This window comes from Xyrauchen texanus, chromosome 11 (assembly GCF_025860055.1).
Source record: "Xyrauchen texanus isolate HMW12.3.18 chromosome 11, RBS_HiC_50CHRs, whole genome shotgun sequence".
NCBI classification, from domain to species: Eukaryota; Metazoa; Chordata; class Actinopteri; order Cypriniformes; family Catostomidae; genus Xyrauchen; species Xyrauchen texanus.
Genome location: NC_068286.1, coordinates 9898454 through 9925266, shown reverse-complemented (window position 1 = coordinate 9925266; position 26813 = coordinate 9898454). Strand labels below are relative to the sequence as shown.

Genomic DNA, 26813 nt, shown 5'->3' with positions numbered 1-26813 from the left:
CACACACAGAAACAGGAGTTTAGTCTTGCATTTAGGTAGAGGGAACACCATGCCAACTCTGGTAACCAAGCAGGAGATCGTACCACTGCGCGCACACACACACACACACACACACACACACACACACACACACACACACACACACACACACACACACACACACACACAGTGATCCATGGCAGCACTGGTCTCAAATCAGGAGAGCTCACTTCACTAGACAGACACTCAAATGAACAAAGCAACATACACGGCCAAGAGTGCAGCTCTGCGTTTAGAGAAAATGAGAAGGAGGGAGGCACCGAACATTTGTCTACTGTTTAAGTTCGCTGGGTTCACCTCAGGCCTGCACAGTTTACAGCTAATGCATATGGAAAATGTTCAGGCTCAATGAAGGAAACAGGCTTGAGAGAAATGTGCATTTGGACATTCGCAGTCTGTAGATGTTATGTAGAGAAAATACAAGCTTTAAGATGCTGTTACAACTGAGAAGAACAGCTGTGCCACAACCACAGTATATATTAAAATTCTTAGAGTATGAAGATATTTCTAAAATCTTTCTCTCAATTCCTTCCCTTCTTGATCTCTATGTGCTCTATATCGTACTAATTATATTAGCCATGATATTTGTCCACTTTGAGACTTTCCTGCTTGGTCAATTTTCCGAAGTTTGAACATCAAAGTATACGTTTTCGTTTTTTTAAATATATTTGGACATATTTAACATCAGTCAATTTGATATTCTCAGAATGGCCAAATATTGGATGAATAATCAGCCTTATTGATTTATCGGTCTGTCAGCGCACTCAACTAGTGGTTGAGTGACAGGCTTTTCAATGGCCAATTTAGGGCCATTCAAAAGTGGATATGTCGGGTCACTCAAGTGTTTGCCGCAGCTTCAGTTTGGAAGGAGTCTGATCAAGGATCCAATTTCCTGGGGTGACACCATGCAAGGTTCAGACGTGTGAACGGCGAGCTTGGCGCTCTTTGCTAATTTTTAATACTTTTTGTGTCATAAACCGGTGAGATTTCGTACACCCTGATCCACAACTGTTCTAAGAAGGCAATATTTCAAAGAATTAAAAATCCTCAGGCTCTGGACATTAAAAGACACTTATGTGTTCAAGCTGAAGCCCCTGAGCAGGCCGTAAGGCAGAGACTCAATTTGGACAGGGCGTGAAAGAGATTCGGGGTCAACTATTGAACATGACTGCGATGCTGACGAAGGGTATTGCTGACTTAGAGGATCTTGGTGTAATACTTCAAGCGATTACTGCTATGGAGTTGAAATTCACCGAGTTGGTTAAAAGATGACATATGTCGACAAACGTATCGATTATCTGGAGTCATCAGAGAGGGAATTAGCTGCCTACCCGCTAGCGACCAAGGTAGTCTTTGATACCCCAATCAATTCTGGCCAAATTTCTGAGATCTTCCTATAAAGATCTTATGTTAGGCGAGAAGTAAAGGAAGGCTTTCTTGGAAGAACCACAGCATTTTCTTGTTCCTAGATTTTGCTAATTCGTCGAGAGAAGGGTGATGAATGCAAGGAATGCAAGAAACTCTAACATTAACAGAAGGTCGTTTTTGCACTGATGTTCCCGGCCAAATTCAGAATAGATACCAAGGATGCCGCAAAATATTTACATGTCCTTTTTTTTGTTTCTTTTTGTGCTGTTTCAGCCTTGTTTTGTGGAGGAACACACCTTCGAGACAGTTATGTGGATGAATCTACATGTTTATTCCACCTATAGGCTGAAGTTAGATTTATAGATTATTTTCTGTTGTGTAATTCTGTCTCTCAATTTTTATAGAAGCGCCAGATTTGAGCAATCCAACGGCAAAGTTGTCGCAGGGACTCGTAGGCATAGGTGGACTGAGTTTAGAGGGAATGTTGGCAGGTTGGCGCTGTCATGCGTGGAGTTAATGCGCAGGTTATTTTTTTGTTTTGTTCTGTGGGAAGTTCGGGGGTTGATCATACCTGTCAACACTCCCTTTTTTCCTGGGAGTCTCCCATATTTCACACCCATCTCCCACCACCCTCTCTTTTGTTATTTCTCCTGGGAAACTCCCGTAATTTGTATGGCCTAAACCTCGTTATATGAATAAGCACACCAATATATTATTCCAAGGTTGTCCAGTTGCCAGATCTTGTATGAAACGCATCCACACAATCGACACCATCCAAATTTCAACCCAGTTGCGCTGTTGATATCTGCGCAGGTAGTAGACGTAGGAAGTTGAATCAAGCATCACTGGTACGGTAGATAGGAGGAGATGACTTTGGTAGTGCTCCAGCGAAAAAAAAACAAGTGTTACCCAAATGTTGACAGGTATGGGGTTGGTTGTTGCATCAATATTGGAATGGGGTCTTTTATAATTTGATTTTTGACACACAATCTATTTTTTCTAATGTCAAATGTTAATCTGAGTGGATCGTCTCTCCATGTGGAATGTGAATTGGTTGGGGCACCCCATAAAAAGAAGGAAGGTTATTTATTAGAAATGTGATATAGCGTTTCTTCAAGAAACGCATCTTTCTCCACAGGAAGCTGAAAAATTTGGGAAGATGTGGGGTGGACATGTTTAGTGCTGGCTCAAGTAAAAGCAGGGGAGTCATTACATTGATAAATAAGCATCTACAATTCATGTCTCAAACAGATTAAAGATAAATTAGGAAGAGCCATTATCGTTTTAGCAGAAACTCAGAGGCAAAGGTTAATTTAGGCTAATATTTACGCACCCAACAGGGATGATCAGGGCTTTTTTTTTATAGATCTTGAAGGGAATCCTGCCAGCAGCTTGCAGGAACCCTTGATCCTGCAAGCTGCTAGCACCCCTCAAGACTTTAATCTATTGATGGACTCAGTCCTTGATCATAGTGAAGCAAAAGTGTGTAAGCCCCATAGAGCAACTGTGACTCTTCACAGGATGTGTAAAATTATTGGTCTTACAGATATTTGGAGACTTTTAAACCCATCTGGTAGGGACAATAAAAAATTTTCATCAGTCCATAAGATTTATTCTAGAATATATATATATATATATTTTTTATATCATCTGTTGATGATTGCTCAATTGGAAATATTTTAGTCTGGGATCACACCCTGGTGAGTTTTGAGGCGTTGCCACATATGGAGAAAAGGAAATCATACAGTTGGCACTTTAATGTATCCCTTTTGCAAAATCCTCAATTTCAACAAATGTTAAAGGCCGAAATCAATGTTTATATGGAGACCAACTGGTCCTCAGTATCCTCTGTGAGTGTGGCCTGGGAGGGACTTGGGGGTCGTATCATACAGTATGCCTCATTCATCAAAAAATCTTAAGGGAATATTAAAAGTGCTGAGGCAGAGCTGAATTGCCGAATGTTGTCTGATGTCCTCAGAGAATCTACCTGATATCTGTATTTCAATAACACTATTTTGTCAAGAAAGGTGGAGTTTTGGCTATTCAGAGCAAGTCCGTTGGGGAACAAAGCAGGAAAACACAAAGCTGGCTAGATTTATAAAGCAGAGAGAGTCTTTTTCTACCATTCTCTGTTATATTTGCTAGTGGGGAAATTTTTACCTCGGCCATTAATATTAATAATGCATTTAAAGATCTTGATCGTCTACTGTTGAAGATATTAGAAACTTTGTGGAACCATTGGAACTCACTAAACTGATGACTGAACAAAATACATTTTCTTGATTCTGAGATAACATTGGAGGAGCTTGGCGAGGTAATTAAGGCCTTGCCAACAGGCAAGGCTCCAGGGCCAGATGGTTTTCTGCTGAATGTTTTTAGATTTTATGCTACAGAATTGGCTCCACTATTGTTAGAAGGTTATATGGAATCATTAAAGAATGGAAAGCTTACCGCGCAAACCACGACACAAGCCCAGATCAGTCTTATTCTTAAAAAGGACAAAGATCCAAGCGAGTGTAAGAGTTGCCGTCCAATTTCCCTGATCTAGCTAGATGTAAAAATATTGTCTTTATTGGTTTATTCGGGGCTGCAGCTCTTCTAATAACATTAGGCGTTTCATTAATATAAATGACACCAAAAAGGCATTTGATAAGGTAGAATGGGATTATCTTTTTAAGATTTTGGAAATGTACGTGTTCGGGAATACTTTTATTGGATGGATTAAGTTACTTTATAGACACCTGGTAGCAGTGGTACAAACAAATAGATTAATTTCAGATTATTTTACTCTGGATTCCTTGGCAGGGTTGCCCTCTTCCCCCATTATTGTTCTGTCTTGCCCTGGAACATTTAGCAGCCATGATAAGGAGGGAAGAGGGTGTGTTCCAGGGGTGGTGGCGGGAGGTATTGCACATAAGCTTTTGCTCTTCACAGATGATAGTTTATTATTCATCTCCGACACCATTAGATCTGTGCCTTGCCTCCATAGAATTATTAATTCCTTTTCTAAGTTCTTAGGATACAGAGTCAATTGGTCTAAATCCAAAGCTTTGGCTCTGAGAGCGTACTGGCCAGTCGGGCACTTTCCAATGGCCCAAACAGGACATTAAATATTTGAGCATTTTATTCCCAGCAAATTTGTGTGATTTTAGTTAGATTTGTGGGCAGGTCGGCAGGTGGGCTTAATTACATTTATCTATGATTGGGAAGTTTAATGTTATTAAAATAAATTTTATTTCAAAATTTAACCACCTGCTTCAATCTCACCCGGTAGATGTCCCTCTCTATTATTTCATGCAATTTGATAGCTTAGCGAAGTCCTTCATTTGGAATGGTAAGCATACTAGATTACATTTTAATAAATTATATAGGCTGATTGACAAAGGTTGACTAGGCCTACAAGATTTTGTTTAATTACTATGCATTCGGTCTCAGACATTTGACTCATTGGTTGCTTCCCTGGTTTTGTATTGAACAGCCCCTATTTTGCCATTGCAAAGCCTTTCTATCAAACTAATCGGTGAAGTTAACACTTATCTCACCCAGTTATCTCGCATTTGCACTCAGTATAGACAAATGTGTTCAGATATTTAAATGTTGCCTCAAGCATATGGCTGAACCATAAAATAAGGTATTAATATGTCCCCTTTTTGCTGGTCAGAGTGGATTGTAAGGGGTTTACTACACTGTGAACGGAGTGTTGAGAAAATTTGGTTGAACATTTTGGGATTCCCAGATCTTAGTTCTGTAGGTATTTACAGCTGCACCACCTGCTCTATATTGTTTTTGGGAGTAGCATACACCCCCCTAAAGTGGCAGATACCCTGGGAGATGTGATTACTGCTTTTTGAAAAAGTCATAAGGCATTGGATTTAAACTTTGTATTGGAGTGTGGGCTAGGATTCTAAAAAATGTAAATTCTGTATCTAGAGATGCAAGGGTTCGCCGTATGCAATTCAAGATTTTACATAAATTTAATTGAACCTAGATTGTATAGGCTTGATCTTAAAGACACACCCACCTGCTGGCGATGCCAATCAGAAGATGGGGACACAACCCATGTTTTTTCAGGGTGGCATTAAGATCCAAGAATTTAGGTTGAAGGTTCAGAGTTTTCTATGTGATGTTTGGGCACTCAAATTTAATTTTGCCCCAGACTCTGTATTTTGGGCGATGGGGCGGTCATCAATATAGGGAATAATCATATACAAAATTGGGTCCTAATCAGTGTTTTGATTGCCAGACAAGTGGCAATTTTAAGGGGTTGGAAGTCGGCTGGAGCACCCCCATTTCAGAATTGTTGCTCCGCGATGGGGAGGGTGGAGGCTTTCGAAGAAGTGTCATATAGAAGACTGGGTAATTTGGATTTGTTTGTTTGGAATGTTCTCTGGGTGGAACAGTGGAGAGAGAGAGAGAGAGAGGGGGTAGTTGTTAATGTGTGTGATTTTATTTATTTGTTTTCTTTTAGGTGTATGTACTCATGTTTGACCACAGGGGTTTGTGTTTAGGGTGGGGTTGGGGCTGGGGGTAAGTGGGAGTAAAATATTGATTCTGTGTATTTATGCTTTTCTATGTCCGATGTAGGAATCATTAAAAATGTTAATCATAAAAAATGGATCCAATTTCCTGTTTCATTCTCATTCACAAACCCAGATCATAGACTACAATATGCCTGTGAACTGTGCTGTTGTCCACACTGGTAAGAAAGCAAGCTAAATGTCAGCACTTTTAACTTTTAAATTCTCTCCAGTAAGAACAGTTACTTTGTGGATGGTCAATTGTGCACTACCCCGTTGGCACTAAATAAGTTCCTGGAGTGGTTGTTCTATTTCCTTTTGATGATAAGAGGGATTGTGAGGGCCAGAGAGCTACAGTACACTCAGGTTCTACTTGGCTGCAAGAGCAAGGCTTATTTTTGTTTTAAGGACGGGCAGAGAGGGAGGCTTTGTTCATGCTGCCATTTTTGTCTTTTTAATGAAAATTTCCATTTAAATGTTGACAGTATTTCATCATGTCATTAATTTTAATAAATTTTACTGTGACTAAAATGGCATATAAATTACAAATAACATTTTGGGTTACGATAATGTGCAAAATGTCAAAAATATGTTACAAAATGTAACTAACCAAATGTTTTGAAAAATTTATAAACTATATTTTATAAATTTAAATTAAAATTATAAACTTTTATAAGCATATTAAAGATAGATATGTTTAAAATATTTTATTAAATAACATGATAAATCTTTCCCGGAAACCTGAGCTCTTGAAGTAACTGCATATAATGAATATACTGAAGTATTAGCCGCTTTTTGGAAGTTGTTTGTCTGTTGTGAATTCCTCGCGGGTTATGTATAGCGTGTTTTTAGTGAAACGGTGGATTCATGCAAGTAACCCGTTCTTAAGGATAACTTAATTCAAGTTTACCTGTTCATATTTTATCAAACACATCCTCATTTTGTTCCAAACTTGTATGACTATTTCTTCTGTGGAACACAAAAAGGAGATTGTAGCTTGAATGTAAGCCTTAGTCACTATAAACTAAAAAGTCATTATAAACTTTCTTTTTATGGCTTTCCAGGCTTGGAAAAATAATGGGAATGAATAAAATCTTAAAAAAGTAATTGAAATGGAAAGATATGGAAATTTATATAGTAAATATACATTTTTATAAAAATATAAATGTAGCTCTTAAATATATAATCTACTAGGAATTACTGGAAAAGTAATGGAAACGCCACTTTCAAATATATATATTTTTTTCAGACTTTAAACAATTGAAATTATTTTGAGACATACACCAAAGAAACTGCTTTTTGCTGCCTGTCCAAACAAAGCTGCAGCCTTCCACCGTCAGGGAATGGAATAGGTAGCTCTTGCTCAAACCCAGTCTTCTCTATGCACTGATAAACTGGTTTGTTGTAGCATGTATGGAATGATATTGTGAAAGCTCTGTGCAGTAAAAGGTTAAGTTCTACCATGTCTGTTTGCATCCGTGTCTTCTGATGGAAGGCAGGGTGTAGGGGGTATTGGCACACAAAAGAACCTGTAATATGAGGCTACAACCTTCGGCAGGTTTATGACGACACCCAAGTGAGATCCATCTCGTGTACGTCATACTGTTATTTGTCAACACCTGTGTGCGTGTCTGGGTAGCAAGTTGCGGCCCTTTATTTACCAGATGAGCGCACATGAACTCTGCCACAATGTCATTAATACCAGTGGGAACATCTGTTTTCTTTCAATCCTGACTGAGTTGTCTCGATTTAATAAAAAATTTTTTTTAAAAAAAGTTTATTATGTACATTTTAAATTGTGAATTTTACTGTTCTCCTCTTGTGTACTGTTAAACAAGAATATTGACGTATTCCGTAAGGTGGTGGACAAAATGTAATGATTTTACATTCAACATTTGAAACGTATATCATCCGACCTCTAATTTTAATATATTGGGGAAACCTCAATATATATGCCAGTTGCAGCCAAGTATTTGCGACAGGAGCACACATGAACACCACCACAATGTCACTGTTACCAGTGGAATGATCTTTATGCCTTTTGTGTACTGTTGATGAAGAATAGCGATAACATTTGCCAGAAAATACTAATTGTTCAAGTGCCACAAGATTAAATGCATGAAGAAGCATCAGCTAAACATCTAATGCACATTCTTGTTTTTTGTTTTTTGTCCCGATGTGAAAAAGAGAAAAGCAAATGAAATTGTACAATGCATCCCATTTTAATCCAACCAAAATCACTTGACTGCACCTCATATCATAATGACTATTTTAAAGTTAAAACTTCCCTCAAGGATTTGATCGCAGCATTGCATGTCATGAATGTGGTAGTAATGCGTGTTTCTCTTATACATGGAATCTGCTTTTGGAGTCACATTAGGACAATGTCCGTTTCCATATCTGTCTTAAACTCATTGCGGTCAATGACCAATGAAAATCTGAATCCTGCAACCATTCGATCTTCAGCAGTGGTTCAGCACAATCACACTCTTGCTTGTAGTGAATATAATTTCCAGATATGATATGGCCAATTGGTATCGCGTCAGGAGAAATAATTTCACTGTTGGAAACAAAAGAGAAATGGTTCTCATGTGGTGATGCATCGTTTTCCTCTGTTTGATTTGGTACAATATTCTGCTAACCCATTGATATGCCTTTTTTAACTGGATATTGATGGTCAAGTTTTTTTATACCATCATATGATGGAGACGTGGCCTTGTTAGTAGTGCACGTGTTCCGACATATTGCACGGGAGCTCTTGTGTGCGGGCGACTCAAGTTCAAATCTGGCCTGAGTCATTTCCCAATAGTTTCCCCCATTGTCCCACTACTTTATTTTTATTTCTCCACAATACTATCCCATTTAAGGCATAAGCCCTTAAAAAAATGTCAAGGTGAAGTTTGGCCATTTTTTTTCTATAAATTTTCTCAACTCCAACTTGATATGCCAAGACAACTGTAAGTAAGCCATTCATAAGTTGATTTACCCAAATAGTTTAAATGCTGCACATTGCACTACATTTAGCATCTCAACCAGCCTAACATCGACGTTGGCTCAAGGAATGCCATGAGTTTGGGTGTTTGACCAATGAAAAACGGAGGGAGTGATCGGGGAACAATAATTATTTGATGACTAGTCATGCAAATAGAACACTTCACTTTAAAGGAATAAAATATTATATATATTAGCCATTTGTTTGCCATCTGGACTTTGTATGGCAATGCTAATGAATCTGATGTTTAAAATGCAGGGAGACTTTTTTTTTTTTTTTTTTTTTTAAATGGCTTTGAAGAAAGTGGAAACTGGTCTTAGATCAGCTCTTGTTTGGAATAGGAAGTGACCTCATTATGTGAGGAAGCTTGTGTTGGCATGTAGAGTGTCACTTTGAAACAAAACAATGCATTATGTCTTTACGATGTCTTGGACCTGTATTGTCTAGTCTTTGTATTTTTGTAGGCTTTGAAGCTCAGCTGTGCGTACGGTGTGATAGGATCTGTTCTTGAAACCTTTGATATAGTTGATTAATGTCTTATTTCTATGAGTTTTATTTTGAACATTGGGCTCACCCACACAGACTTGCCTTTTCTCTTCCTCATGTTAAATACTCTGTTCTTGAAGTGAAAGGCAAAAGCTCACAGACATCGGTCACACTTTGAGTAGAAGAGTCACTTGGCCATTGCAGACACTGTATACCTGTTTCTTTGTATTCATGCTTGTTCCAGAAACAACTTTGATTTCAGTTTGATTATTTTTAAAGAAGTAGTTCACTAAAAATGTCAAATGGTCAAACTGTTGCTTACCCTCTAAGCTAAAAGGGGTATACAATTTTGATGAAATTTCTTCACATTGCTCTTTTTTTATTTATACATATAAAAATATGTAACCTGTTACTTTTAAGATTGTGAGTTGTATTTTTTTTTTATACTGTCACCTCTTTCACAAAAGTTTGACTGACTGAATCATCGCTCTTCTCCCCTCCAATGTTTATCACCCAGCATACAAAGAATGGTGAACATCATCTTCTCCTCAATAGCTCTTCAATCTAATTTACACTTGCACATATTCAAGAACTTGGCAAATCAGTTGGGAGAAATGCAAGAACAAGTAGCTTTTGGTGTCTTTGCTGGCAATCTTTGAATTCAAACACTTAAATGTCATTCAATCAAATTCAGGTTCATCCATCAATTAATCAAACCCATAAAACTGGCTTTTAACGCACTGTTCACTTGTCTCTTAACATTTCCTAAACGTTCTAACAACATTGGCCCCAAGTCTGTTTAATAAATGTGTTTTCTCTCCCTCTCTCTCAGATCGTAGTGCGGTTTGTGGTGTTCTGTTTCAGTCAGTGCAGTCATGGCCACAGCTATATCGTGACACAGAGGGACATGGTGAGTGCTGCTTATGTCTCTCTTTCACACCCTTACATACACCCTTACATACACTCATCCTTGTCAAACAACATATTTCAGCAGGGGGCAACATGGACATAAACAGCACTGATGTATGGAGTTGTGTCAGAGACACACGCACACACACACACAAACACACTTTAGATTCTGTTGAATGTGAGAAAAGGAAATCCAGTGTGTGAAAAAGAAAATGAAAGGCAGCAGAGGGGAAGAGACATTGGAAATGGAATTAATGAGAAACTGCAAATGAGAGGTGGGTTTAAGGACTAATTGGATGAAGATTATTTCTAGCCCAAGACTATATTTCGGTCTGTGGTGATCCTTAAAATGTTTGTCTTAAATATTAAGAAGCTGGACGACTCAAAGCTGAGGTGTTCATATTGATCACCCTATGTAAGAGGCACCGTGTTTTATATATTATTAGCCCAGAACTGAGACCCTAGGTTACTTGGAATGTGTCTTTTTAAATAATGGCATAGAGGTCTCGAATTTGATGCAATGTAATGAACTTTTTGTTGTTCACTCTTATGGAAAGCTAGTCCCAGTCTACTGGCTTGAGCATTTTGGTTTCTTGGGATGGAAATAGGTACTAAATGATACTTGCTCTGTAAGGAAACTGTTCTAGAATTAGTCCTGCTGGCTCTGTGTAGTTGTGTTGATCAGAATGCAGTTGGCCTCTTTATGGATCCCATAATTAATATTGTTGTTTGGAAATTATTTGTTATACTCAGAGTTTTGCAAACCATGGGGAAATGTTTTCTTGTTTCCTTCACCTTTAGTTCCTTGAAACTGTCTTTTGGGGACTACTGTCATCAATTTAGACAGTCTCTTGTCTTGAAGGTTGTAATAAACCTTAATGACTAAACGGCAAGCCTTCTCTTTCGGACATAGTCTTCAGCCATGTGGTGCTTTTGGTTGTAGAAGTTTCTGTATAACTTGGTTCCGTTGCATGCATATATCAGAGATGCTCAGTCCAGCTGCTGAAGGTCTGCCTTTCTGCAGTCGGTCTTGGGGTTCACTAGTAAATTACAGTCAGGTGTTTTCGAGCAGGACTCTCCAATTAGGACCTGGAGGTGAGGGAATGAGCACCCCTGACTGAAGAATAAGAGGAAATGCATAAGTGTGTCGTATTAAATGTTTATGTGGGACTTGTTTCTAGACAATTCCACAGCAACTCTGTGGTGTAAAACTTTGTCCTATCCAGACCATGATGTGGTAATCTAAAGCCCCTTTTCCACCATCGGGCCGAACTGAAAGGTAAAAGTTCCCAGACTAGCTAAAAGGGATGTATATTGACACAATATTATATAGTATTGTATGAAAATAGTATATCGTCGCTGTCTGATGAAAAGCACGTATCTCCATAAAATATATTTTTCTCAACTTTAGCACCGTAAGAAGTATTCCTTCATTACACATGTCTGTGAACTGTTCGATATTGTAATTGGACTTGTATGTATTTTTGTTAGCGAACGTGGATATACACCGTTTTCTTTTTATGGATTCCAATGGCGCATGTTCAGTTACAGACTCTAGTTTAACTGTTTGTGTTCACAGAAATCCCAGAACCAGCACGGTGTAGGCAGTCTCTTTTCTAAACTTCAGCCAGACTGCTGAGGTAAATTAATTGATGCTTTTCAAAACATATGGGCAGGACATACAGTGGTGGCCAAAGAAATTGGCACCCTTGGTATATATGAGCAAAGAAGGCTGTGAAAAAAACCTGTATTGTTTATCCTTTTGATCTTTCATTAACAAAATTCACCCAAATCTAACCTTTAACTTAAGTTAAACAATTGAAAGTGGGGAAATATCTCATTATTAAATAAATATTCCAAAATATGTTGGCCACAATTATTGGCACCCCTAGAAATTCTTATGTGTAAAATATATCTGAAGTATATTCCCATTCATATTTAATTTTTTTAGTGCACCTGGGTGACTAGGAATGTGAAATTGTTCAGCCATGACTTACTGTTTCACAGGGGTATAAATATGAGGTAACACAAAGGCCAAATTCCTTTAATCATCAATCACAATGGGTAAGACTAAAGAATATGGTTCTGATATGCAGCAAAAGGTTGTTGAGCTTCACAAAATGGGAATTGGCTATAAGAATGTAGCCAAAGCATTGAAAAGGCCCATTTCCAATCAACTGGATATCTTAAGAATTGGCCTGGAAAAGGACGTGTCTATATTGACTCACGCACAGTGAGGAGGATAGTTCAAGTGGTCAAATAATCTCCAAGGATCACAGCTGGAGAATTGCAGAAATTAGTTGGGTCTTGGGGTCAGAATGTCTAAAAAAAATATCAGACATCACCTACATCACCACAAGTTGTTAGGGAGGGTTTCAAGGAAAAAAAGCCTCTGCTCAGTTTGCCAGACTCTACTGGAACTTCAAATGTGACCGGATTCTATGGTCAAAGGAAACAAAAAATTGGCTTTTTGGCAGCAAAAACCAGAGATGGGTTTTGACGCACACCGAGATGAAGTACACAATGCCCACGGTTAAATGTGGTGCTCGATCTTTAATGTTGTGGGGCTGTTTTTCTGTCAGGGGTCCTGGACATCTTGTTCAGATACATGGCATAATGGACTCTATCAAATACCATCAGATACGAAAATCAAAACCTGGCTCCTCTGCCAGAAAGCTTAAAATGGGCCCTGGTTGAGTCTTCCAGCAGGACAATGATCCAAAACAAACATCAAAATCAACACAAAAATTGTTCGCTGACCACAAAATCAAGGTTCTGCCATGGCCATCCCAGTCTCCTGACCTGAACTCATTGAACATTTGTGAGGCAAACTGAATAGGAGAATCCACCAACATGGACCTCTGAATTTGAAGGATCAGAAGAGATTTTGTATGGAGGAATGGTCTCAGATCCCTTGCCAGGTGTTCTCCAACCTCATTATGCTTTATAGGAGAAGACTCAGAGCTGTTATCTTGGCAAAGGGAGGTTGCAAAAAGTATTGAATAAAAGGGCAATAATTATGGCCAATGTATTTTGGAGAAATATATTTAATAATGAGATATTTCCCCTGTTTCAATTGTTTTACTTCAATTATAGATTACATTTTTGTGATTTTATATTTGTTTAAAGAAAAAAAATTCAGATTTATTTTCACCTCTGCATTTGCTCATATTTACCAAGGGTGCCAATATTTTTGGCCACCACTGTACACCGTTATGAAGGACACTTTCTCAAGGCCAATGGAGATAGTTGTTAAATAGAGCCTGATTAAACATCTTTTCAATGGTCATGTCGATGCACAATTCAAACAGTAGAAAGATGTAATGTGGCGCATTCTGTCTATGATAAAAATTCTAAATTGCCAAAAGTGGATATACATGTTTTTCATCGAACAGCGACAATATGAGAATATATTGATGTACTTTGAGTTTAAATGAGTTAATCTACTTCCCTGATGGAAAAACGTGTGTAGAAAAATAAATGTAGTCTACAATACTAGTTAAACCATCATCATAAAATCAAGAAGATTCACTAAATGAGTCACCACATATTAAATCCATTTTACCAGTACGGTTGAGTCCGGTTAGCTAACCGCGCCGAGAACAGTTAACAATCGTGCCGATCCGTGCTCATTTGGAAATGCTGCTGTAACCACTCCGCACCGAGCTCAGAACTGTTCGGCCCGGTGGTGGAAAAATGGCTTAAATTTCCATGTTAATTTTGACTAGATGTATCTTAACATTTTTGGTGACTTGGACCCTGTTTACACCTGGTATTAAAGGTGGAGTAAGTGATTCCTGAGAAACACTGTTAAACTCAACACACCCCTTCATTCATTGCTGCTTCAGAAGCCCCACCCCCCCCAAATTCATGCATGTGCAATTGTGTTGTGTGGATCTGTCCGATCCCCATTGTTTTGCCATTTACAGAGCCAGGGCTGTGTACAAACACCTGATTTTTTTCAGCGCACACAAAGAATGAACAGCTAGCGGACCTTGAAGAGATATTTGCAGAATTTGAATTAATGCATAATAATAAAATGTCCAAAATGAGAGTGCTAAAATTCAGCAATCCATTTCTCTTAATTATTCATGATGTTTGGAATGGAATTCTGTTATTTTAGTGAAGCTTCAGATGTGCATGCTTCTAATCGGTGTCCCTGTGTGTTGATATTAGACACATTGAAGAAGTTCTGCGAGTTCTTGTGCATATATCTATTGGTTTTTCAAATCTTTTGACAGGAGTATAATTTCCATTAAAAAGACGCACATAAGGGGCAATAATTATACTCTTATTTTAGCGCACCAGTTGGTCGCATTGTTGAGTTGGTGGCACTTTACTGCTGTTCAAACTCATTTGAATGGATGCCTGTTTTCACTTCGAACCAAATGTGGCCACATGAGTTTTTGACCACTTGGAAAAATCTCGACATGTTTTGGACCCCGCCTTTAGCGTCACAACACAGCAAAACAGTAGTTTACTTTTTGCTGGACAATTGTTGCGTTGTGCTTGGTTATGACAATGTAAGGCGGGAAAGCCAAAGGAAGTTCCTGGTGTTTCGGCGGTGATGGTTTAACTGGCTGTTCGGGACCATAATAATTTATTTCACTGCATTTGCTCTTAATATTACTGCTCTATATAACAGGCGAATTGCCTGTTCTTGTAGCTCAACTGGTAGAGCCATGCCGTTTGCAACACCAATGGCATGGGTTTGATTTTCAGGAAATGTTCACACTGATAAATTGTCTAGCTTGAATGCATTGTATGTAGCGTTTTCCCTTCATAAATGTAAAATGCCTGGATGCCTGGTCAGTCTGCAAATAGCCCTGCAGCAAGTCAGTAATCTAGTACAGGTATCTGTTGAGTGGCAGACCTGCATGTTGTGTGTGTATGTGCGTCTCTTCAGGCAGTCCGGCACAGCACACACCCAGTTTCGAGAAAGAATAGGAAGGATGAGGTTGTGGAGAGAAGCAGGTCATTTTTATTGATCAGTTGTGGGTTCTAAATGGGATTTACATTTATGTCTGGTCTATTTAAAAGGAATGAAAACATGGAAGATATAGTCATGTGTGTAGCGGGTCACGACTAAAAAATGGGTCACAAGTCTGTACTAATGGGGTTTTGAACCGCAGGGATAAACAATGCTACATGAAAATAATTAAATGCAAGTAAGCATTAGAGGTTGACCCAGTCTTTCCTTACTGTGACGGGCAGAGACATGGAGGGTGCAAAAATCCAAAATTAGTAAAATTCCAGATGCGGCTTTGTTGTGCAACTACAATCCCAATAATAACCAGAATATTTTTTTATTTCTTTTATTTTTACATGAAACGCTTAACTGTAATCAAGCCCCAAATATGGTACAATGGGCTAAAGGCTCCTTTTTGAATCCATTTTCTCCCAAAACACAAAATAGCATCATAAACTACCACTGTACTTTCCTAAACACCTGTTTGTCACTATGCACTGCAAAATATTCCTGTTCGTCGTGTGCAATGTCGAAAGTTTGATTTTAAGACCATTTGATCGAGTCTTTAATCATTTTTAAATGTTGTACATTTATGTTGCTAATGAATATCCTGGAAATTAGTTTTGGAGACAAAATAGTCAATTATCATTTTCAATTTTGTCAAAAATTGTTATATCAATACATTTTCAATAACTGTCCAGTAAGTGAAAGGATAGTATTTGGGGTAAAAAGCCCCGTTGCAGGGGCTAAAGGTCCCTTTTAAACACATAATTTGTTCTTAAAGGTGGAGTAAGCGATTCTGGAGAAAGACTGTTGATATTTGAAATCAACAGCCAAACAAACACACCCCTCCATTCATTTCTCCTTCAGGAGCTCCACCCCCAAATTCATGCATGCGCAATAGTGTTGTGTGGATTGGTCCGATCCACTTTGTTTATTTTCCCATTTACAGAGCCAGGGCTGTGTACAAACACTGGATTTTATTTTTCTCAGCACGCACATAGAATGGACAACTAGCGGAAAAGCGGATTGGATTAAAATAACTTACTCCACCTTTAAGTGGAGGGAATAGATTTGTTATGAAAAATGTTCAAAGTGGAGTCACATTGAGGGTTATAATAATAATAACAGAGATTAATTTGTTTATAGAATACTTAAGATGTGTGAAATGTCAAATTCAATCAAGAAATTAACGAGAAATTATGCCACCTCTACTTATTTATTTTAGATGAGCAATATCTTAATTTGTTACCAAAAAAAAAAGCATCTTGCTGTCTCGACTGTTTCCATTAGTTGACAAATTGTACCCTAGTTGTATACCCATTTAACCCCCATTTTTTTCTTCAAACTTAAGGACAACTCACAATTCGATTTTTCAACTTTTAAATGTACTCAAAGTAAATCAACATGATTCAAATAAAACATTCTTTTGTAGAGAACAAGGCAACCTAGAGAAATCAAAGTTATTTTCATTATAATGTAGGTGAGCGGTACACTGAGCAGTGCTGCACTTTGAAATTATTTAGCATTACTGTTCAACTTGCAGACTTCGTCAATTATTACTGGTCAAATGTTGGGTATAGATGCAGTACACTTGAAACGTCACAAAACAAAGCAATAATTAGCGATCTATCTGAATCATTATAGTAAAAGGAGCGGTGGATGTTTGATTCACATTTTTGTAGCCTATCCATGTGATTTTGACATGAAGCGCCCTTAACGGTCACATAACTAATGCTTTACTATGGGAATTTAAAGAAAAGGAGACCAATCATCAGCATGTGCAAAATGCAGAGGCCAGTTATGGTCTTAACCTGGAACATACTTGTTATGCATGATGGACGAAGTTGAGCTACCATCACATTGTACAATCGCACTAGAAAAAGTACTGGTGTCTCTTATATCAGTCTCATTGTTGTTAACATGCTACATTAATTTGTAGCACACACACACTCATGCAGCTGATCAGATTGGGGGTGGCATCGAGCCAAGCTCTATTAATTTTTTTTTAACTTGTATCTAACTACAGCGTTTGCTGTCATTTTTATGCATAACCTTGATTAAAAAAAAAGTGTCAAAACATAAATTCAAATTAATCTAAAAAATTACCCTACGCTACCTCAGTACATGCTATATATTAAGAATTATTATATAGCATGTACCTCAGTACATGCTATATAATAATTCTTAATAATTTTCGTTGTCACGTTGAGGAAAACCATCGCTACAGATATGAAGGTTGTGAAAGTGGCACTTTTAAATAATGAGGTAAAACCATCCAAAACGCTTTGAAACCAGCAAACTTTGACTTCTTAAACATTGACATGTTATCCATTTAGGGTACCTGATTGAAATAAAATTGAAATCGTAATATGGTCTTGCGCAATTACTAAACCTTGAAAGCTTAAAAATAGACTGTAGTCAGTGATTCAGTCAGCATGGTGTGAGAAAGCAGCGCCCTCTAGTGGTGTGTATGGCATAATTCATTATATATCACAATAGAACATAAAAGGGCATTTTGTTCCTTTGGGAACTTTTTATTTTTCCAGAATGTGGTTGCCATTTTTGTGGAAATGCCCAACATATGCATATGCATCAGCAACTATCAATATGATTTTTGCCAAAAATCAGCAGTTTTAAAAAGTAACTATTGGCAATGATTAATCTGTGTAATCGATATAGCAGTCGACCTCCATTTTGCATATAATCACGCATTGATAGCTAAACAAATAGCCGTATTTGCTTTCCACATCTTTTGTTTGATGTCAAAGGCCCTGCACCTAAAGGTATTTCACCACAAAATACTTGGTAGAAACTCGCCATATTAGGCAGGAACCAACATAAACCAGTTGCGGGACCTACCTTCATTCTCAAAAACCATGAAAAGAAATCTGACTACCATGATAAAAATGGTTTGTGCCCGACCACACAATTTCGTTTTTGCTGTGTATTATTGGCTGCCGAGAGCATGAAACCATCAAAATTCAAGAGGCATTTAGAAACCAAACACTCAAGTAGTGGGCTTATGAACTAATAAATTTCAACGTTTGATTTTTAAGATTATTTTTGTTCACTTTTGTGCGATTTTAAAAAATATTTGGGACTGCGTAGGGTCTCCACTTGATGTTTAATGTAAATTTCTAAAGCAAAAGAAAAAATCCACTGCTGTAAAGTGTGTTTATTGCAACCTCTTCTTGAGCATCGAACTCTGTGGAGCAATTTAGATTAATGGATTTTGTGTTGACTGTTTATTCTGGCTGTTAAATCCAGCCATAACTTATTTTAGATGACTCTTTAGCTGTCTTTATTAAATTAACAGAAGCTACCTCTAAGAGCAATATGTCATTAGTTTCATAAGCTATCTATATTGGTTAAGACTAGGCTTTGGCTACGGAAAACCACAACTAGCATTAAATGGTGTGTGTGTGTGTGTGTGTGTGTGTGTGTGTGTGTGTGTGTGTGTGTGTGTGTGTGTGTGTGTGTGTGTGTGTGTGTGTGTGTGTGTGTGTGTGTGTGTGTTTTTTTTCCCACCCAAAGACACTGACTTTCAAGGTTATAGCAGCTCTCTTTCTCTATGTGAGAAAATATTTGAAAATCATTTTCTTTATACCATGATGTTGTGTGTGAATTTTGGGCCCACACATCTCTTATACACATGCACTCTCTTTATGAGTTATGATTTATAAGTGGGAGTATACATCCCTTGAGCCATGCAAAATGGAAATGGAGTTTAGGAAGCTTTGCTTTAACTGAATAAGAATGGCAAGACCTCTGCCGTAAACAGCCCATTATGCAGTTCATACCGTCATTTAAGCCTCACGGCTCTGTGGCGTCCGGCTCTGCTGTCTGTGTGCACGACCCACCTCCTGCTATTCTATTTGCCTGTTTGCTTTCCTGATGATGCCCTGTAGCAGAACCAACAGCCGGCTAGTCGCATCATGAGCACTGTGCCATGTAGCCTTGGATACCGCTGTGCATGTTTGGAGGTAATGGATTGTGGAAAACCGTGTGTGCAGTGAACATGAGCTTGATCTGTTTGTGTGTAGGGCTGAGTGATTTGTTAAAGAAATCTTTATTGTAATTAATTAAAAAAAAAATTATTGATTCAAAGAAAATGGCACAACACATACACACACCAAATCAACATTTAACTTTTAACCCTCACTAATATCCTTCCCCAAACACCAGCTCCACCCAACCCCAAAGAACACCCCTGTGGTCACATAAAATAATACACATACACACAAACATGCATAATTAAAATAAACTTCTCTCTCCTTATCCCTTCCCCGAGAGTCCCCCAAAACCGTCAAATATCTGTCCCCCAACCTTCTACCTGTCATTTCCTCAAAAGCCACCACCCTCCCCATCTCCGCACAGCACTTCGGAAATGGTGGCGCTCCATCAGACTTCCAACCCCTTAAAGTAATTTGTTGGCAAATCATCATGCTAGTCAATTTATTATATATTTGTCCCCCAAATTTATAACTGCCCAAAATACAAATTCGGGGCCAAAGTAAAATTTGAGTGCTCAAAACGTCACAAATTCTAAATTGGCCTATAAAACACAGTGGTGACACACATTTTAAATCTTGAATCCATTCATTGCATTGCATTGGTCACTACGGTGTCTGTCTAAACCCATACGTAGATAGGCCTAGAATAGAATATTGTGAAAAATATAAAATGTTGAATAACAGGAAGGCTTTTTTATTTTCTTGCGTTGGCATTTTTGCCCCAAGCCCTGGTTGATTTAACCTACGTTTCAACACACAAGTTATAAATGCACCATTAAGGCCGTGGGGCAGCTGTGGCTCAGGTGGTAGAGCGGGTCAGCTGCTAATCGCAGGGTTGGCGGTTTGATTCACGGCTCACACATGCCGAAGTGTCCTTGGGCAAGACACTGAACCCCAAGTTGCCCCCAATGGCAGGCTAGTGCCTTGCATGGCAGCTCTGCCGTCATTGGTGTGTGGGTGATTGGGACACTGTGTAAAGCACTTTGGTAACCTGTAAAGAAAAAAGTGCTATATAAGTTCAGACCATTACAACAAATAGCAACATTTACTTTTTAACTATTTAATAATAAAAAAAAATAATAATAATAACAAATATCTATAATAAAAAAAAGATTCCCTGTAACAAATTAAATGCAACACAGGGACTTTTGTTTTTGTGACATACAAACCACTGAATAAGTTAATTGAAAATAAATTTTCAAAAGAACCGATTCAGATGTAAATATTGAATGTATCGTAAATATTAAATTGCCCAGTGGCATGTTGAAGGTGTGATTTTTCACATTGTCTTTGGTTGTGGCCTCTTCTGATCTCTTCCACCCTTAATATATTAGATTTGAAATTTTTCACTCTATTCCAGATTTGACTGGATATCTCATCGCCATGGCCACAGGTTTCACCTCTTTATTTTTCCCATTTGCTCAAAGCTGGTCAGGAAGTGTGAGATCATTCTGGAATGTTTTTTTCATTTCTGAGAAGGAAGTGGAAAAATCTGAGCTTAAATGCACAACATGCATTCTCTTCCCTCTGTTTCTAGCCCCACAAATTCAAGTGAGGCTCATTCCAAGATTTATTTTTCACATTTAGAGGATCAGGGCTTTTTAAATATTTAGGCATAAAGACTTTTTTAATGTCTTTTACTAGGGCTTGCCTGTGTGCACTGTGTGATAGTGGAAATGTGTCAACCAATAGAGGTTTTGATATATTGTGTATTCCGCAGTAGATCTTTGCGTAGCTATCAATGGGCAGGTCTGATTTGTGTTATTTACATGTGAGAGCAACAAAGGAACATGGAGTGTTCTGGAAATACGGAGTGGGAAGTGTGCCAATGAAACTTTTTGTAATTTGCTGCATTATAGTATAGAATTAAATGTATAAATAAATAAATGTCACAGGTGTGTGAATATTGTCCGTTTTACGATGGCTTCAAATGTTTAATCCTCATCCGAAATAAGTTAGAACTCACAATCTTATGATATATGTTTTAATATTTTGAGTCTTCGTTTTTAACTAAAGTGTTTGAACTGTTGCCAGACTTTCATTAATTTGTTTTGAATAATCACCTTTTGGTTTGCATCCAAACCCCAAGGACAAAATAATCAAATGAGACAAAGCAGGTTTCATTTGTAAAGTATTTAATTCACTTGATTTGCCAAAATTGGGCATTCCTACATTTTTACGAATTTCCATAAAAATGTTAGGCCTATATTGTGATTGTATAGTTTACCATGATATAAAATGACTGTGAAATACTATTTTGGTCATACTGCCCTGTATTTTTAGCAATTTCTTATGTGGCTCCTAAATAAGCTGAAAATGTTTGGTGTGTTTGTGTGTGTGTGTGCCTTTAAGTAAACTCTTGCCATTGACTGGTGGGTGCGGGTGTGTTTTTGAGGCTGTTGTAGATCCAGGGCCTGTCAGTCGGGGTTGCCTTGGCAACGGTGTCGGTGGGTGTGCTTGCATGAAATGTCTCTGGTGGGCTGGAGAAGACTTGACGGCCATGCTGCTGCTGTATTCCATTAGAGCGCAGTACTGTAGCAGCACACCAACCTCTAACGCCGCACATACTGAAATCTGAGAATGTCAGAATGTGAGTGTGGTTTCAGTAGAAGAGAGGGGCCAGTCAAGGAAACCACACTTGAAATGACAAAAAAAAATTCAGTGGCTGCCTCGCTTGACTGGTGTTTTTCTTATGTTATGTTTAATTTTTCATCCAATTAAATCATTTTACATATGGAGTGAGTGAGGGTTTAGAAGTTGCATTTTCTTACAGAAATGAGAAAGAGCTGTAATGTTCACTGGGTGTTGGAGAAAGTGTAATTAACTGTGACCTTGGAGCAATTTTTCGACGTATAGGTCTCTGCAGAACAATAATGGGTGTTTCTCAATCTTTGAGCATTTTCAAATAAGGATGGGCATTTTTCAACTGTCCAATGGATGTAGGGAATCTCAATGTAGTAATCGGTAGGCTTTTTCAAACCAGGATGGTCCTTTCTGAACTAGCCAATGGAAGTAGTGAAACTCTCACTGTAGTAGGCAAATTGTGTAAAGCGGTTGAAAAATACCCATCCCGGTTTGAAAATGCCCACCGATTAGAAAAATGCCTATTTTTGTTCTGCAGAGAGACACGTCTCAATTTTTCTATGAACCGTTTATATTGGGAAGGTGTCTGCAATCATGTGATCTCAATAAGGATTCTTAAAGGGATAGTTTACCAACAAAATGAAAATTTTGTATGTCATGTTGTTCCCAAATGACATACTTCAGTGGAATGCAAAAGGAGATTGTTAAAAGGAGGCAGAATGTTAGGGACTCAGTCACCATTCATTTTCATTGTCTAGACAAAAATAAATAAATAAATCCAATGAAGGAGAATGTTGACCGAGTTTATTTCCAACATATTTGTGTTCTATGGAAGGAAAAACAATCTTACAGGTTTGGAATAATATGAGAGAGGTCTGCAACCCAAGCCGGGCCTGGCGGGAACTGGGAAACCATTGGGTTTTGGTCCTGGCTTTGGTCAGTTTTCTAGTATGACTTCGGGTTCAGGTCAGGTTTGTAATTAATGAAAAAATAAACAGGCCTACCTAATTTGTTTCACGCACTCGCTTTCAAAGATGCGCAAAGTAATGGGCCGTTCACACCGAACATGTTTTTGTGTGCATCGGCTCTGTTTTTCTATGTAAACACATGCTGTATGGAGGTCCGTGTCAAATTTAAAGGAACTTTACGTTTCGAAAACGCATGTTGTGACACCTTGGTTCAGTTTCATTTGTTGCGCTGCATCTAGCTTATAGGGTCTGCCGTGCCTTGTATGTTTACTGTTACAATATTATTACATATGTTGCCTAGGATGCTTGCATAAAATGCTGCCAATTGCACCAACACTAACTGGGAGAAGAAATTAGAGTAAGCGATTTTGGGGTCTGGTTCGGGCTTAAAATCTGCCACGCAGACATAGTCTAGGAAACCGATCGGGTTTGGGTTTCATATTAAGGCCCTTACAGACTTCTACATATGATCTTTCTTCAATTATAAACATACTTCCAGGATCAGATTTTGCATTTCTTGTGCTGTTCATTACATGCATTTAATTTGAAGATCGTTGATTCTAGAACTTTTTGTGAGGTACTTCATGATTTTTTTTTCTTCTAAAGTTTAAAGTTTAGTCTGTCTAAAATACTGTCTGGGGGTTTAGCTGTGTAGTTTCAGCCTGTTTCTTTGGTAAATTTCAGTGCTCGCTGTTTGCCTGAGGGGAATTTGCGAGATGCTTACATCATTTGAGTATTTTGGAAGCTGTCCTGAATATTTTCTGAATGACAGCGCAGTCTGACACTGCAGCTTTTTGAGAGGGTTCTCATATCTTCACCAGAGGGGAAGAGATTGGATGTACACTTGTGCAAAGAGAGACAAACCCTAACTTTAATGCAAATGCATATTAACCATGATCTCATTCACACACTGAGCTACTAGCACACCCTTAAATACACATTATACTTGTACTTTATGTAGGTTACACTGAGTGATTCATTTATAAGGAATAATGTACAGTTTGTGTGTCCATTTCGGTCCTGATCGCCCCGTTTAGATTTATATTAGATTAGATTAGATTTATAATAACACACCCAAGCCAGGGTAGACGCCATATTTAATATGACATGAATGAAAACGAGGTTGTAAGAGAGAGATTTTGTCTGTATTAGAGAGAGAGAAGTATAGTCCGTTCTGTTGTCTGTATTGTCATTGGCCATGCCTAATTTTCACATCCGATGTTTTTAAGTTTTTTTGGAACTCCACCGACATCACAAGTAGAAAAAAACCTATAAAATGACTTGTGGTTATTTCAAACACCTGGCACAGTGTCATTGGCACAATGTATTGGTGTGCTATAGCCTACACAGTTCCCAGGAAATCAGTTGATTTGATGCAAAAACATAAGATTATGCCTGTTGCGTGACTTAAGCGCATTGGGATGTTCAAATGAAAGCAGAAATAATGAAGCTTGTAAACCACATTCTCTTGTAAACTAATCAAGCCACACTTCCGGTTGTATCGCATCAGTTTTCACGTGAACATGCCAACATGCTTGTGCCACGTGAGAGGCTGCATGAACTGATTCCCCTCATGGACACACATTGGAGAGCAACTGGAAGTAAACTATTATAGTGAAAAGGACCTAAATATTGATCTGGTTTTCATCCAAAATTATCGTATCTCTTTAGAAGACGTTCATTTATCCACGGGAGTCGTATGGATCATTTTTGCAATGATTGTCTGTATTTTTTGGAGTTTTAAAGTACTGATCATCATCCATTGCATTGTATAGACTTGCAGAGCTGAGATATTCTTCTAAAAATCTTTGTTTGTGTTCAGCAGAAGAAAGTCATACACATCTGGGATGGCGAGAGGGAGTAAATGATGAGAGTATTTTCATTTTTGAGTGAACTATCCCTTTAAAGTGTTGGACTTCCTTTGGTAGCTATCGCAGTTGCAAACTTTTCAAACCGCAATTTTTGTCAGTTTATACAAGTCTTGCAGATCCTTCCAAGCATTGTTAAATTGGACTGTTGGAATATGTGAATGGCATGTTCAGGTCTTTTTATTGATTGATTTAAAGTGGAATCATGTTTGGGCCTTGGCTGGGCAATCATGTACAGTGTGTTCATATTAGTGTTGTGTGCTTTGCGTCATTGTCAGGCTGAAAGGTGAATTTTCAACCTGTACACCTAAGGGTGTACAGTCCACAGCTAATGGTGTGCTAAAGCCCAAAGTATACTTGGTGCATCCACGTGGCCTGACGCGCCAGCCAGATTTTCTCGACACGCGCATGCAGTCATCGTCTGTGTGCATCGATGGGGCATGTGGCGGCCATTGACTCTACTAAAAGAGTGTCGCAAACAAGTTGTAGTGGGCATGCATCAAACACGTTTGAGTCACTCACAGCCAGACGAGTATACTCGCAGGCAATGCGGTCGATCTGGCATGAGCCGATAAGGAACACACATATACAAAGTATACCTGGGCCTTAACTGTTATGGCTGCCCCAAAGCTGCATAGATCATTAAGCGGAAGAGTGTTAGCAGTGGTTGGAACAGTCCAACACAAAATGTGTTGGGGAACATGATTCAATCTTTACATTTTAAAGTACCCCTGTCTAAAATATTCTGGTTCTGGTACGGATTGTGCAGTCTTGCTATTATGAACTGTTGTTTTAGTGTCCTAGATGTTTACTCTCCCAGAGTGGCCTAGTCAATGTACAGACCTCAGTGCAATTGAGCATCTGTGAAATTACTTGCATTCTCCACCACACTTGATGGAACTTGAGCTATGTTGACTAAAAGAATGAGGAAAATTTCCTGCATCAAGATTGTAAGGCTGATTGAGGGGGCTTTCACACTAGCACTTTTGGTGTGCACCCCGGTTCGAATGACGTCAGAGTTCGATTCGTTTGGATGATGTGAACTCTGTCTTCCGAACTCGGGTGCGCACCCGCAAACCGTACTCTGGTCCGCTTAAAAAGGTGGTGTGGGGTACGGTTCATGTGAACTCCAGTACGGTTCGCTGCTGATATGAACGCAATCGAACCAACCCACGGAAGTGAACCGCTATTGATGACGTATAATGTGGTCGTCAGTCTCACACGCGTCACTTTCAAAATGAGCGGAAAGGGTTTACTTTCGTGCGTGGTGCGTGCGTGTGTGTGTGCGTGCGTGTGTGTGTGTGTGTGTGTGTGTGTGTGTGTATACACTTACCTTGACGAAAAGCGGGATTGACGCACACGCACTGCAAGCAGAGAGATGATTTCTGCTTGCCTTCGCAAAAATTGTCTTCGGCGGACAGCCTGCTGTCTTTTGAACGATTTCAGTATTTTTGCGGCAGACAGACGCAAGTATGTTTCTGTATCTTGATGTTGAAAACAAAACCAAAGGTTAAAAAAAAGAATAAATGTGAACCGAGCAAGTCTATTCATTGAATTTTGACGCCTTTTCATTTCGCGGTTATCAAGCAACACGATTACGCACCAGCTGCAGCTTGATGACGCAAGCGTACCGCGGTTCGGATACAAATATATAATGTGAACACAGTCCATCGGGGGGAGGGGGGAGCAATCGAACTCTGGTTCGGAACAGGCAATCGAACCAAGTGTGAAAGCCCCCTCAGACTAAGACTAATCCAAACAGACCTGCAGCTTTAACTGCAATAAGTGATCCTTCTAAATATTAACTTATTCATAAAACCATGTGTTATGGTCTAATTCTAAACAAATTACACCTATCTGGATTGGAGTACATTGTGTTAATGATTGAGTGACAAAAGAATAAAGAAATATAAATAATATATAAGATATTTCGATATCCGATTACATTGTCAACCCCCCTGCCAAGGGTCAGTGAATTGTTTTGCTTTATTGATTTTGGTTAAAACATTTTATTAATTTATTGAAACATGCAAAATAAATACATTTCTAAATTCAAATGGCACTTTAAACAAAAAGGCAAAAAAATTACGAAGTGATC

General features: G+C 38.5%; 1 protein-coding gene across 4 annotated transcripts in view; it reads left to right on the top strand.

Moving 5' to 3' along the window:
• The window catches only part of LOC127651196 (B-cell CLL/lymphoma 9 protein-like), a 154571-nt gene that overhangs the window by 111434 nt on the left and 16324 nt on the right, over positions 1–26813 (top strand). For all 4 annotated transcript variants that reach the window (XM_052136915.1, XM_052136914.1, XM_052136916.1 and 1 more), the window contains one exon: positions 10235–10312. The gene's annotated coding sequence lies outside the window, so the exon portion shown is untranslated. The remainder of the gene's footprint in view (positions 1–10234; positions 10313–26813) is intronic.